Here is a 16,700-nt window from a genome sequence, read left to right on the forward strand (position 1 = left end):
CTGCCTCATCTTCCTTTGGGAAATAGAAAAGGGCCCATGGGACAGATTATCTTATTGGTGTCAATCACAAAATTCCTGACTGACCAGTGAAGACATTTCTAGAAGAGGTTAAGAACTGCAATTAGTTAAGTTTTAAGCCCCAGGTTGATGATTTGGGCTAAGTAAGGCCATTTTGGACTTGTGATTTTTTTTTAACAGGTGTAACATTTTCACTGGAATAAGCTTAACACATGCATTCTAGGTGTAACTATGTTTCAATGGGCTTTCTGAGTTCTGGTATGTCCCAAGTCTCTGCAGTCACAAAACACGTTATCATGAAATTCTAGCATACAGAAAATATATTTAGAGAAAAAGATTTTTTTGCCAAGTTAAAAAGTAAAGAAGAGTATATACAACAAAGTAATCAATATCAGTCTTATTATATTAATACGCAATAGAGGGGCACCTGGGCGGCTCAGTCGATTGAGCACTGACTTCAGCTCAGTTCATGATCTCACAGTATGTGGATTCGAGCCCCACATCAGGCTCTGTGCTGACAGCTCAGAGCCTGGAGCCTGCTTCAGATTCTGTGTCTCCCTCTCTCGCTGACCCTCCTACGCTCATGCTCTGCATCTCTCTACCTCAAAAATAAAGAAATGTTTAAAAAATTAAAAAAAAAATGCTCAATAGAGACCATTTTAGCAGACATTGCCATTACCAAGGAGAGAACACCTTTCATTCTCGTCATTGGCTTCGAAACCTTTACCCCAAAGTCTAAAGCTGCCTGTCAGTGAAATAGCTGAACTGCTTTCATTAAGTACAGAACCACCAGCTTGACATTTTCAGGTTGAATTCATGGGAAATAACTAAATTTTAACATTCCCAATTTATTATGTCAGGTTTATAATCGTTACAAGATCATCTTACCATTATAAAGTTTAGAAACAGGGAAAAAAAAGCTATCCTCAAGTACTCTATTCTACATAATGCAAAATGATTTTTTTACTCTACATCCTTCAACAGTCCAATTATTTTCTCAGTGGAAGCCTTCTTTACCACTGCCCTCACATTAATGTACCACAGAATATTGGCTTCGTCATTTGATGCTGTTTTGATTTTTCTGTGTTTTTCTTTTAATTTGTGCTTAGATATTTTTTGCTTTGATATTTCTATAGGTAAGTGAACTTCAGAGTTGCAATGCCCAAGTCACATCTGTTCCCCAGATATCTGTTCTGAGTTTCAGGCCTATTGGACACATCACTCTTTATTCAGATTGTTGTAGCTTTAAGATCCCATATTGTATACGACAGACACCATCTTTTTTCCACTCGGCACTAAACCCTGCTCCAGCTTTCATGTTTTCTATCTCAGGAAGTGGTACTGTCACCTTCTTAGGGCCCAAGTCGTCCTCAACCTACACCCATCACATCCACTTACATCCTTCATGATCGCTGGCCCCTACATCCTACCTTTTACATTCCTGACATGCCCTGTATTCATCTTCTATCCATCACAGCACTGCTAATGTCTTAGTTAAGACTCTTACTCTTGCAGTTTCACAACATCTTATATGTTCTCTCTGTTTCCATCGCTGCCTCTCTTACATCCATTTTTAATTCTTTCACCCCAGCGAACTTTAAATCAGCAGCTGGCCATGAGCCAAATTCAGCCAGTGACTTGTTTTGGTAAATAAGATTTCACTGCAACACAGCATCTTCATTTGTTTATATCTTATATATGCTGCCTTTATGCTGTAAAGAAAGTTAAGCAGGTCCAAGGAGCTGAAAGTATTTCCTGTGTCCTTTTTACAGAACAATTTTGCTAATGCCCGTCCAATTTCAAATAATTCCCCTGCTTAAATGCTTTCGATGGTCTTCCATTGTCCCCAGGGTGGAGGTGCCACATCAGTCTTCAAGCTCATCTCTCAACACTCCGTGATTTAAATTGATGTCCCAACCATACCACACCTACCGGTCCTGGACTCAGAGCCTCCAGTCACCATTATGAGTTTGGCAAATTACCTCTCCTCTTACAAGGCTTGATACCAGTATTTCTTTTTGTGGACAATTTTCTTTGATCCTGGAAGCCTGAAGTATATACCCTTTAATACACAGACCTGCACTTACCTCCATCAAAGCCCATAAATGCTGCGATCTATTTACCCATTATTTTTGCTTCCCAGTTAAACTGTCTCTCAAACAACTAATTGTGTGGAGTTCATAGCAAGAACTCACTGTTGTTTGCTAAATGAATGAATAAGTATTATTCATTTTTCCATTCTTAAACCTTCTCTGTACTAAATTCTAATAATACTTATTTTTAAAGTGTCTTAGTTTTGTGTGTTAAAAACACACTGTTACCATATAAAGATGTAGATCTGCTCTGTGACTGAAAGCAAATGCAATAGCCAATACTATTGAATACTGTTTGAGAAATGCCTAAAAGTTTATAAAGTGTCTTCCCATATATTTTCTTACTGAATTGATTCTTAGAAACAGCTCCATGGTGCCAACCCTCTGTAGTCATGCAAATGCAACATCCAGTTTTGTGGAGTGATTAAAAATGACTCAGAAAATTGATATACAATTCTTAGAACACATGAGCTCAGGGCATGATTTATCATCAAAATACATTGTAATGAAAATTAGTTTTCAATTCGGTAGCATCAAATTTTCTTATTTGCTGGAAATTGATCCCAGGTCCATTTTCTTTTAGTTCTACCACTAATTCAATCTCCTACTCTTGTTAGATAATATTTTATTCTTCTGTTTGAAGGTAGGAAAGCCATTGTTTTACTCTATTATTTTCCTTGAATACTAACAGTATGTTTTTCTGTAAGATCTGACTCTCTGGAAATAAAAACTTTGTTCTTCCTTTGAGAAGATACATTTTACTTTTTAATTTTTCCTCTTGATCTAGATAGGAGACGGTATTTGCGTTCAGCTGAAAATCACATAAAGATACTTGCTTTTGATGACTACCTAATAATGTCTACTTGTGAACATTAATTTAAATAAATTGAGTTCAGGACATATTGTTATGAACACAAAGTAGGTTTTTATCATACTAGACCACTGGTTTGTAAAATTTGGAAGATGAGGCACCTGGATGGCTTAGTCAGTTAAGTGTCCAATTCTTGATTTTGGTTCAGGTTGTGAGATGGAGCCTGGAGTTGGAATCCATGCTAGGTGTGTAGCATGCTTAGGATTCTCTCTCCCTCTCTCTCTCTCTGCCTTTGCCTCTCTCTCTCTTCTCTCTCTCTCTCTCTCTCTCTGTCTTTCTCTCTCTCTCTGTGTCTCTCAAAAATGAATAAATAAACATTCTTTTTCTAATTTGGAGGATGTGAGGATCATCGCCTTATAAGCATTTTAGAAATGGTGATTCCAGTACCCCAACAACAAATATTCTGATCACTATGTCCAATGTTGAGTCTTTAGTTTTTATCAAGGACTATAGTAACTCTGATGCAGGAGGTCCAGGGTCACACTTTGAGAAGCATGGAATAAAACCAAGGTTTTGCTGAAAATACCTTGGTTTTGTATTTGCATTGAACTACACTTAGCAATGCATATATGACATTATTTTAATTTCTCACTTCTGAAAATCAGCTAAACTGGCCTCCAACAAAGAGAAAGAGATAAATAAAGCAGGCACCAAGGACAGTAAGCTTTATCAAAAAGAGAGCTAAATAATTCAGTGGAGACTGATTCTTCACCCACATCCCACCAGATACAAACAAGAGTCTTAGGTGCTGTGAATACTGACAACTTGGAGTCAGTCCCTACTCTTCCCATGCTAACTTTAATGTACATTTATCTTTTTTTATATGTTAGCTCTGGTATGTTTCCAATACACAAATAATTTAAACTCATTATCGACCAAAAAAAGAAAAGAAAGAAAATTCAAATAAATTAACAAAACAAAAAGTCACTTAAAATCCATCCATCCAAAGCTAGCAACTCATATATTTTATGTCTTTTCTGGTGTGCATCTATTCATTGAAATTACCTGGAAAATAAAAAGGTTAATAGATTATCCATGTCCCCATGGGGAACATTCCTTTTTGCAATATCAGTCTGTGGTTTTAGCAAAGAATTGTCTAGATGGAAGTGACGATGTGTTGATTTAAACTCCTTTAAGCTTAGGAAAATCACTGCGTCACAAAACAGGGACGTTTATGGTATGAAACTTGCTTTATGAACAGTGGATCCAAGTCCTCCAAGGTATCCATCTCTGGCTCTCTCTACCACCCTCTGTTGGTAGAGAAGGTGCTTTTCATTGGCTTGAATCCCAGGCTGACTCCTTCATTGCAGACCTAATTCCACTTGCATGTTTCAGAGGCAATCACGGAGTGGAGCACTCTCTCATGATTACTGCCTATCATATTTATTGACGATATTGACACACTGTCTCCAGTGTAATTACTAAGCTAGTTGAATGGAAGATTGCAATGCCCACCAGCCCCTGGCAACCTCCATGAAGGAAAAGCAGAGCAAAAGAGGGCCAGAAAAATGGAGAGCAGGATGTGGTGATCCTGGAGGCCACCATAGCTGAGGCAAATTTCATACCATGAGTTCACCTGTTTTATGATCTTGTAAATTTCCTTTTAATGCAATCTATTTTGACATATTTCCTCACTTCCATCTAAAAAGATCATTACTAATACATATGGTTGGTCCTCATTATTCATGGATTCTGTATTTACAAATTTGCCTACTTGCTGAAATTAATTGTGACCCTGGAATCAGCACTCATGGTGCTTTCTTGGTCATTGGCGGGCTAACCAAGAACTAAGAAAAATGTCTCACCTTATGTGAGTGTTCCTAGCTGAAGTCAAACAAGGTGATGTTCGGTCTTCTTGATTCAGCTATCACTCTGTAAACAAGTGTCCTCTTGGTGGTTTACTTACTGTCATTTTTGTGCTTTTTGCAAATGATTTTTTTATTTAAAATAACCCCTAAGCATCTTGCTGAAGTATTTCCCAGCATTCTGAAGTGCAAGAAAGTTGTGATATGACTTATAGAGAAAAATACATGTGTTATAAAAGCTTTGTTCAGGCATAAGTTATAGCATGGATGGCTTGAATAATGAATGAACAATACATATTGAATAAGAGATCCTTAAACAGAAACATACATAAAAGAAGGTTATATATGGAGGTTAATGAATATCTTGTGGCCATGGTCTTCCAGGAATCTATCCCCATTTTTCTCCTAGGAGAAGAAGTTCTGTATTTAAGAATTCAGCATTTGCGGTGACTTTATATAGAACATAGTTTCTGTGAATAATAAGAATTGAGTGCATATATAAGATACTAAAGCTTCTGTTTGAAATCTTTTATTTTATGTAATACTGTAATATTAATACTTATAGATATACTTAATATTGTGTTACCTAACACTGTATAAAAAGACTGAGTGGTTGTATGTGCTTGTATGTATGCGCATGTACTCATGTGCATGTTTCTTGTGAGTCATTGTATTAGGAGCCCACTATGTGTTTGTCTGTTTGTTCTTGCACAATTCCTGGCTAGTGACACCCAATTGTGTCTCTTAGATAGCTTTACGTAGGCTTATTGATTAGTAAGTGATTTTAGACCAAAACAAATTCTCTTTTATTTATTCTTTTTTTTAAAATCTTTTTTTTTTATTTGAGAGAGAGAGAGCAAGCAAGGGAGGGGTAGAGAGAGAGAGGGAGACACAGAATCTGAAGCAGGCTCCAGGCTCTGAACTGTCAGCACAGAGCCTGATGCGGGGCTGAAACTCACAAATCATGAGATCTTGAACTCTTGAAAATGCAACGTTTACTCACTGAGCCATCCAGTCACCCCAGCAAACTAATTATGTGTCATACAAAGTGTAAATAATTTTCTGAGCTACTTATTTGCCCTCTAACATGGCTTATATTTTCCTGGCATTAAATAATTTTTGAATATGTATGCAATCAAATACATCAATATTTACCTTTACTTCTACCCGTGAGGCTTTGTTTAGAAAGCATTTTACCATCCTTCAAATTTCTGCTCTGTTTTTAATACTTATTGCTTTTTTCAAGAGCTTTTATTAATATACATTTTCTTATGCATTTTCTGCTGCATCAATGGGATCTGGAGAGAGAGAGAAGGTTAATTCATGCGCTTAGCTGGGCCTCTTTGAGGGCAAGTCCCAATACTATTTCTCTTTTAACTTATGAAATGGTGAATAATGTTACAGTTTCCTCACTACTGAAACATTATTGCATTTCTGGAATATTTTCAAAGTCATCATGCTATTAGTTTAGTATCATGCTGGATTCAATTTGCTAATTTGTTTTAGGAATTTTACATCTATATTCAAGTAAGACAGGTACACATAAACACACACTAAGACTTTGTTGGTGAGTGTTTGCACAGCCCTGAAATTTTATATTCCATCATTTTTTGGAGGGAATTGTCTGTAATGTTGCCTAGATCTGGCATTATTTTAGGACACTCTTTATATATGTATATATAATTATCTGCAAATAGGGGTCCCTGAATTAATTTTTGCACACATTTTAAGATCTTCTTTGAAAATTAAACATTTTATTAATATTTATGCTGATTAGCATTAAGGAGAGTTACCTTTCACATTTAATTTTTAACAACTTAGATAATAACTCAATTTTTATTCATAGTTATTTTTTTAAGTTCACGTATTGATTTTGAAAATGCGAGACAGTGTGCATGCATGTGGGAGCAGAAGAAGGGTAGAGAGAGAGGGAGGGAGAGAGAGAATCCCAAGCAGGCGCCATGCTGTCAGTGGGGAGCACAATGCTGGGCTCGATCTCACGAACCAGGAGATAATGATCTGACCCAAACCCAAGAGTTGGATGATGTTTAACTGAGCCTCTCAGGCACTCCTGTTCATAGTTGTCTTAAAAATTATTTCTAGATTTATACATTACTAATACCAATGCCATATGATTTAATAGCCATTTGTTTAACACACATGCCAGAGTGTTTAAGCACTTAATATTAAATTATTTAATTCTCCCTACAAGCCCTTGAGATAATTCTCTTATTGCTCCCATTTGTCAGACGAATAAAAATGAGGCACAGGGAGGTTAAGTAATTTACCTAAACTCACACAGCTAGAAAATAGAAGAGCCAGGAGTGGAACAACGCTGTTTGTCTCTCGAGTGTTTTATGTTTTAATCACTACACTATGTGAAAAGGAAGAACACTTTTTAAGAGGAATAATGCTATAAAAGTTTTCATACATATATGAAAGAGTCTTCTTTAAACTCCTTTCAGAGGGGAGCCTGGGAGGCTCAGTTGGTAAAGCGTCTGGCTTCGGCTCAGGTCATGATCTCATGGTCCGTGGGTTTGAGCCTAGCATGGAGCTCTGTGCTGACAGCTCAGAGCCTGGAGCCTGCTTCTACAGAGATTCTGTATCTCCCTCTCTCTCTGCCCCTCCCCTGTTCGTGCTGTCTCTCTCTGTCTCTCAAAAAAAATTTTTTTTAATTAAAAAAATTTAAACTTTCAGAAAAAGTGATTTTTGCCTATATTTCTGAAAGACAGCTCTCTTGCTATTTGCTCAAACAGTGCTACTTATTCCCAAGTGATAAAAATTCCACAGTGACGGGAAATTTTAAAAAAAGAACAAAAGAACAGGAAGAAAAGAATGAAATGGGGAAGCTGCATCACTTCAATAGAGAAAATCGCTGATGTTGGTAACACCCCAGGCAGCAGCAGTTAGGAACCCAGTGACCTTAAGTGCCACAGAGCCATTAAAAGTAATGAGGTGTGAGCTCAAGCCAATGACTGATAAAAAGGCCATGCCTTCTCAGGGGCTCAAAGCTGTAACATCCAACATTAATGTATTAGTATCAGTAGATGAAACATGACGAATACTAAATCTCATTTGCATAATGGATGAAGCTTGGGAAGCAGTTCCAGATGGTTGATGAGCACCTTGAACCAAAAGGAGAATTTTTTTAAAGACCTAATAGACAAAGGTCTAGCATATTAAGACACAAGTAACTAAAAAAATAGGACATATGTAAGAGACTATGGACTGCTGGATGATGTACTTCTCTTAAGTTTGAAATAAAATGAAGGAAAACAGTTCTATAGATATGCCATCCAATGGTCTTGCCTGTACTGATGAACTCCGTCTCTCAAATCACCCCCATTGCCTAAGAAATAAATTGGTGATGTAAACTTAGAGTAAATGTATTCAAATCTCGATGCAGATGTCCAAATGACTATGTGACTGTATTTTGTGCAATTTCTCAATTGTGCCAGTATTTGAATGAAAATCATACAGAGTATTCAATTTGCTAGACACAGTCTGGTTTGTGGGGAAAGAAATCCCTTTCTTGAAGTAAATGTGACTTGATTATTTCTTATACAAGTTTCTCTCTAGGCAGATGGAATTATCCAACGTCAATTGTGCATGTGTGCATGTGTGTGCGTGTGGTATGTATGTGTGATATGTTAGTGCTTTAGGCATTTCATTATGATAGTTGTGTCTTTTCTCTTTATTGATATATCAATACAGGTATCCCTCACAGATACTGAAAGTTTGGTTCCAGACCACCACAATAAAGCAAACATTGTAACAAAGCAATCAAATATTACTTTTTTTAGTTTTCCAGCACACATAAAAGTTAGATTTACACCATACCATAGTTTATCAAGTGTGCAATAGCATTGCATCTAAAATAACAATGTGCATGTCTTCATTAAAAAATACTTTATTGCTAAAAAGTGCCAACCATCATCTGACCTTTCAGTGAGTCATGGTCACTTATCACCGACCACCATAACAAATAACAGAGAAATAATGTAAGAATTACCAAAATGTGACATTGAGGCAAGAAGTAAGCAAACACTGCTGGGAGAATGGTGTCAGTAGACTTGCTTGATGCAAGTTTGCTTCAATTTGTAAAGGACTAATTCCTTGGAGGCTCAATAAAGCGAAGTGCAATGCATCACACTATACCTGCCCTACAAATACATATTGTTTAGGTGTAATATGTTCTAATGGAAAGTATTATGCAAGATACGAGGTTACCACCAGATGAAAGACAAGGTGTATAGCACTCCCAGACTGTCTCCAGGCTGGGGATTCTCTCTACTGTGGGCAGACCTATCCCCACCACTTACTCACCTCTCTCTTCTCCTACTCTTAATCAATGGAAGACCATATTAAATAATACCCTCTTTGTCTTCAGAGGTTTGCCTCACCAGGTCCATCTCAGTCAGTTCATGACATTGAGATCCCCATACCTACCTAAATTCAGTTTGAATCTTTCACATTTCCTTCTTCATTTCTCTTTAAAGCTAATTCTGTTATTTGCAATTCCTCACTACTAGTGTGAAATAGACCTTTCTTTTAGAATTGAAGCAATTGTGGCATTTTACAATCTCTCCCCCTCATCTCACAAATAAAGGAAGAACACTTTGATCTTAAAAAATAACTATTCTAGCTTTTAACTCATCTGATTTCAGTCTCCCTCATGTGTGGCGGATTGTTTCATAATTTGAAGGTCTTTCTGCTATGACATGGCCTTGCCGATATTTCTCTCCTGGGTTGCCCTTTGTGGTAGTCAGCCTCACTTTGCTAGAGCCCCTCTGTGTGCTTGACTAAAGTGATCCATTTGTTCCAAATTAGTAATAAGTCAGGTAACATAAATCAAGTTACCTGTTTTAGCTCAAAGAATGAAATAAAACAACTGCAAGAAATTTTAGGCACGTGGTCGCTCCATGTGGCAAACCAGGTCTTGAGTAGTGTGATGTTGAGTAGTGTGATGTTGAGTAGTGTGATGCTATAAAGACTGCTGGGAATAAGAGTCCATTTCTTTACACGTTATTTCAACATCGAGAAAATACTCTGGTCAGACACTTATTTGAATATTCAACTGAGCAGATTATAGATGGAAATTTATTTCATAACACACCTATAACTCATTCCTTAACTGATACAGTATTTTGTGTCCAGATCTTGTGGTATTGAAGCCTCTGTCCTCTGCCTTTAGTACGTGTCACCAAGAATGCTACCAACTCATAGAATGTTCTCTGCAACAACATTACTTGTCATTTAAGCTGCCATAATGTTGCACGTGGAGACTGAAGGATCTGCCTCAATCACATTGCTTACGAGTTTCAGACCAGGGACCAGCACTCATATTGTCTACTCTACAGCCAATGATTTTCCACATTCATCTCATGAAGTTTTCATGGAAGCCAGCACCTGTGCCCTAGCACCACACTGTGGGGAGTGGAAGTATGGAAGTCAACAGCTACAGGACTGGTGGAATTCTTTAGGTGGTGAATGCACAAACAGGGTTAATACAAACAATGGGAGTTTTCCTCATGCTATATTAAGAGAACATGCTAAATTAAAACTGGCAGCAGGGAGCCTGGGTGGCTCAGTTGGTTGAGCAGCTGACTTTGGCTCATGTCATGATCTCACGGTTCATGGGTTTGAGCTCCACGTTGGGCTCTGTGCTGACAGCTGAGACTCTGGAGTCTGCTTCAGATTCTGTTTTCTTCTCTTTCTGTCCCTCCCCCACGCATTCTCTGTCTCTTTGTCTCAAAAATAAATAAACATTTAAAAATATTTTTTAAAAAACTGGTAAAGAAGTCTAAGCATGTAGTTAAACATTTGAAAAAAAGTTTTATAATCAGTTTTACCAATTATTGTTTATGAAAAAAACACTCCTGTTTGTTTCCTCTTAATACTACATTTCAACTTTTGACACCAGGTGTATAGCTTTTTCCACACACTAGGCAATTCTTTGACACCAGCTGAGTATTTTAAAATTCAAGTTAATTCTAACATCATCTACCTGGAGATAGTGACAGATTCCACAGAGGGCTCAGTCCCTTGAGAATGCCTCTAACTTCAGACTCTAATTGCAAGTCCAGGTTGTCACCTGTCTCGACCAAGTGGCTATAGATTGGTCATTCCCATGATTCCTGCTGAGGCTTGATTGGTTTGCTAGAATGGTTCACAGAACTCTGGAAAACAATTTATTTACTAGATTACCATTTTATTACAGAGGACATTAAAATATACAGATAAAAAACCAAATGAAAGGATCCATAGGGCAGGGTCTGGAAGGGGGCTAAGAAGAGATTTTATCCCCTTGAGTTTGGGACACAGCATCCTTATATCACATGGATGAATTTCTTGTTTACCAACCAGAAGCTCTCCAAACTCCATCTTTTTTGGTTTTATGGAAGCTTCATTACATAGGCATGGCTGATCAAATCATTGACCATTGGTGATTGGGTCAGTTTCCATCCCTTTTCCCTCCAGTGAGATTGAGAGTGGGTGGATAATAAGGTTGATATTTCTGGCAACCTATCTCTATTTTTAAAGGCTTTCCAAAAGTTACTTCATTAACATAAGCTGAAGTGGTTGAAAGGGACTTGTTATGAATAACAAAATACATCCACTTCACCTTGATCACTAAGAACTTTCAGCCACTCAAAACAAAACAGAATATTATAAGAAAAGATGCCAGTACGGCTCTTATATAGGAAGTTACAAGGGTTTTAGGAGCTATGTGACACAAACTTGGGATGAAGACCAAAATATGTATTTGTTATTATATCACAACATTGCAATGATGAATACTGGATTAAAATAAGCCTTGTTTTTAAAATAGGCAATATATAAAAACTTTGGCATGGAATTTATAATTCCTGACCTTATGATTCTAGATATTCTTTTAAGTTTATTTATTGATTATTGGTGGGGCATGGAGGAGCAGAGAGAGGGAGAGAGAGAATCCCAAAGAGGCTTCGCACTGTCAGTGCGTAGTCTGCTGTGGGGCTCAATCTCACAAACCATTAGGTCATGACCTGAGCTGAAATGAAGAGTTGGATGCTTACCTGACTGAGCCACCCAGGTGCTCTGTGATTCTTGATATTCTAAAGGAAATTATACAGTATATAATTATAATATGTATAATATATATGTGATATGTAGTAGTATCCCTTCATCTGCAAGAGATACATTAGAACACCCTCCAGTGGTGTCTGAAACTCCACATAGTACTTAATCTTATATGTATTATGTTTTTTCTATACATACATATCTATGATGAAGTATAAGTTGTAAATCAAACACAGGAAGAATCTAACAATAGTAATTAAATAGAACAACTATAACAATATATTGTAATACAAGTTATGTCAATGCAGGCTTAAATATATCTTTTTGTACTGTACTTGTTCTTGTGATATGGTAAGGGGATGATCAAATGCCCACGTGATAAGAGGAAGTGAGGGGAATGACGTAGGCACTGTGACATAGCATTAGGCTGCTATTGACCTTCTGAAGATCCGTCCAAAGGGGAATTTTCTGCATCCCAACTATGGTTGACTTCAGGTAACTGAAACCCGAGTGAAACTACAGACAAGGCAGGACACTGTGTGCTTATTCTAGATCTCTCCTTCTTGATCATAATTTGCCTCTTTTTCCTTGCAGCATTTTTGTTTTAAAAAAAAAGACATACATAACTATTAAACAGCAATAATAAAGTAACACTATCTAAAGGTAATGATTTTGTAATCTGTATGATAGTTTTCTTCTCATGGAAATCTTTTTAAATGTTTTATTTATTTTTGATAGAGAAAGAATGTAAGTGGCAGAAGTCAGAAAGAGAGGGGAACAGAGGATCCTAAGCAGGCTCTGCGTTGACAGCAGAGACTGATGTGGGGCTCAAACCATGAACAGTGAGATCATGACCTGAGCCAAAGTCAAACGCTGCACTGACTGAGCCACCCAGGTGCCCCATTATGGGAAACATTTTAATACTATATCGAGAGTCACGTATCCTGCTTTGACTTTTCACTATGGCCCCATATTAATGTTTCTCAAGATGTTATTGGTGAAGCACAGGAATTAATACTCATTACACAAATAATCATGGTCAAGTATGGTAAAATGATGAGCTGGGTCAGGTTTGACTGGTCTTTTCACTGTAGAACATCTAAGAATTTTGTACATTAATGTGCAGACTGCTTATGCATCAGAAAGAGGCAAAGTGTTTCTTTCTTTAACATTAATTATATATGAGTGTGTATGCACACACATACATATTTATTTCCTTACAATTTTTTAAAACAAGATCCTTATGCTCCAACATGATGTAAAAAACCCAGAACATAAAGATAGTTCTAATACAGTTCTGCTAATGAAAGTGCTATGGCAGAACACAGAAACTAAGTTCCACATAAATAAAATCAAATGTCCAAATTCTAAGGTGAAAGATAAGGTTTATTTGTTTACTTATATGGTAATGAATTTGTGATGACAACTGATCTTACTTGGTCGAACACTAATGCCTATGGGTCAACATGAAATGTAATACCTGTGGATGATTCTTTGTGAATAAGATCATTATCATGAACATTTTAATCTAAATTGTAATGAGTAATTATCAATAGTTTACACAATTGTCACATGCTGGATAAAGCATTTCTTCCAGTCTTATTTTACTTACTTGTAAGATTCAAGCAGGAAGTGGGTGTTACTTTGATACTTTAATATTCCCCCTGCTGTTAACTGAAGCTCATTAATAGTTCATGAGCTCAAATAAAGAAAGATATAGAAGACACACTTTTCTATATCTTTTATTGATCCATAATTAAAATGAAAGCCATGCAGTATGTAAAATTGAACAAGATAAGTTCCCTGCCCTCAATTTGCTTTTGATCCAGTAATAGCCAAGTCATGAGGAATGGAAGTAGAAGAAGTAAGGGTCTTTATCGCTGCTATGGAAAACTCCACAGTCTTGTTTTGCTGTCACAAGGAGGCTAGTCAGTGGTGCAGGGAGGAAGCAAATTAGTGGAAAGGGAGAGAAAATCACTTACATTGACATTTGGGCTAAATCATATACAAGCAGTTCATACATGCAGTCAAATCAACACATTTTTCGACTTTGAGACCCAGTTCCAGATCAGGTGAGAGAAAAATTACCATTGCTTTTCTCTTCTCTTTGTTTTTTAAGAATACCTGACAGGCATTTGTACTTGATTTCTCATATATGATTGAGAGATGAGTGGACAAAATTATAAAGTGTGATTTTGCAAGCTTTCTATTTTAAGGATATGAATGGAAGGGTAACAGTAATTTATTTAAGCAAAACAAGAGGATTTATTTGTATATAATGGAATACCCAGGTAAAATACCTAAAACAGCCTTAAATCCAACAGAAAGTACATAGACAGATTTTCTTTTGTAGAATAGTTCTTAAACAAAGAACTGCACCTGATTTTTAAAAATAATTTCACACCTTTATTTGTGTATGAAGGTTTAGAAAGGTGGAGAGAACTATTTAGGAAAGAAGTGTGCAATATACCACATAGATTTTGATGCATATGTGTGTGTGTGTATAATTTACACCCAAGTTAGTTAGCATATAGTGCAGCAATGATTTCAGGAGTAAAATCCACTGACCCATCCCCTACATATAACACCCAGTGTTCATTCCAACAAGTTTCTTCCTTAATGCCCCTTTCCCCTTTAGATGTCCCCACACCCCACAACCCCTCCAGCAACCCTATTTGTTCTCTTTGAGAGTCTCTTATGTTCTGCCCCTCTCATCATATTTATATTATTTTTGCTTCCTTTCCCTTATGTTCATCTGTTTTGTATCTTAAATTCCACATTTGAATGAAGTCATATGTATTTGTCTTTCTCTGACTGACGAATTCCACTTAGTATAATACCTTCTAGACTGATCCATGTTGTTGCAAATGGCAAGATTTCATTCATTTTGACTACCAGGTAACGTTCCATTATATATATATATATATATATATATATATATATATGTGTATACACACACACACACACACACATACCACATCTTTATCCATTCATCTGTCGATGGACATTTGGTCTCTATCCATATTTTGGCTATCGTTGATAGCACTGCTATAAACATTGGGATTCATGTGCCCCTGTGAAACAGAATGCCTGTATCCTATGAATAAATACCTACTAGTGCAACTGTTGGGTCATAGGGTAGCTCTATTTTTTAACTTTTTTGAGAAACCTCCATACCATTTCCCAGAGTTGCTCTACCAGTTTGCATTCCGACCAACAGAGACTGTACCTGATTTCATTTGATTAGAAATAAATATTGAAAATGCTCATGAAGGTTAATGTTTAAAAGGAAATCTTTAAAAGATGTGAAGGGGGAAAGAGAGTGGGGGAGAGTGAGGGACACAGATCAAGGGAGACTACTGAATACTGAAAATGAACCATGGACTGAAGGGAGAGGGGGAGGGAGGGAGGGGGTGATGGTCATGGTGGGGGGCACTTGTGGGGAGAAGCACTGGGTGTTATATGGAAACCAATTTGACAATAAACTATTATAAAATAAAAAAAATAAACGATGTGTGTTTAAGATTAAATTTAAAAAGAAACAGTTCCACTCTCAATAGCATCAGAATAGTAGCATATTTCAGAATATTTTTCATAAAAGAAGTGCAAGATGTGTACTTTAAAAAATCACAGAACATTCCTCAGGGAAAATGTCCCCCACAAGAATTATCCAGCTCTAAATGTCGACAGTTGAGAAACAGAGATAAGAAACATTACTCCAGGAGGTGGTTTTTGAGCTAAGACTTCAGCGATAAGGAACCAGTCACGCAAATATCTGGTGGAAGAATAATTCTTCTAATTCAGGGAAAGGGACAAAAATGACAAAAGCTCTGAGATGGGAAAGGAGCCCAGTATCCGTAAAGGACAGAAAGCTTGCTACTCCTGCTAGAAGGCTACAAGCGCTGAAAATAAAGGACCAGATAATGTCAAGGAAGACAGTAGGGGCCAGATTCAACATATCTTTACATATGAGACAGACTCATGTATGGAATTTTAATATGATTGAGTAGATTTTTCAACTGGCTGAATGAAATTCAGACACACACAGCCTTCCCAGCCTGGAGGACTGCCAGCTCCATTGCTCTTTCTTTGGAGTGGCTCCTTAGTATTTTTATCATTGACTTCCATACGAATGAACAAAGAAGGCCTGTTATCAAATCTGAGGCTGACAAGGAGCCCAAGGAGATAACTAATACGGGAATGACAGAATCAGGATTCAAAAGCATCTTGACAGGGGGAAGCGGTGGGTAGAGTATAAGAAGTGACATTTAATAAAGATAAATGCAATATTCTGCACCTGGGTCAGAAAGCATAAGGTTCAAGAGAGTCAGAAGAGGCAAGCGTGAACACCAGCATGGGTTAAAATGTGACAGGCGTGTTTGACAGCTACAAGGTTAATGTGAGCCAGTAGGTGATTGAATCACCACCGAAGTCAACATGGACCCCAGATACATTCATCAGAGAGCCATACCCACAACCAAGCAGGCTTCACCCAGTATCTGCAGCCCAGCTGCGAGATCATACTTTCAGAAGATAGTTATGATAAAAGGTCAGAGAAACTGAGGAAGAAAGACATTGAAATTGATGCACATTTCACTTACAAACGGATTCCCTAAGATTCACATATTGGAAGGTCAGTAGTCTGTATGAGGAGTTGGATTTACTTAGGGACAAGTTTGAACGTACATGAGTAGAAGGAAAATATAAGTGGCCATTTCAAGTGAATATTGAAAGAAATTTCTTAAAATCAAAGTAGCCCCCAAATTCAGTGGGCAGTATTTCAAGATGGTGGGTTCCACCTCACTGGAAGTTTGAGAACACAGACTGAGGCAATGTGTTTCAAAGAGAATT

This window comes from Suricata suricatta, chromosome 9 (genome assembly GCF_006229205.1).
Source record: "Suricata suricatta isolate VVHF042 chromosome 9, meerkat_22Aug2017_6uvM2_HiC, whole genome shotgun sequence".
In the NCBI taxonomy this organism is placed as follows: domain Eukaryota; kingdom Metazoa; phylum Chordata; class Mammalia; order Carnivora; family Herpestidae; genus Suricata; species Suricata suricatta.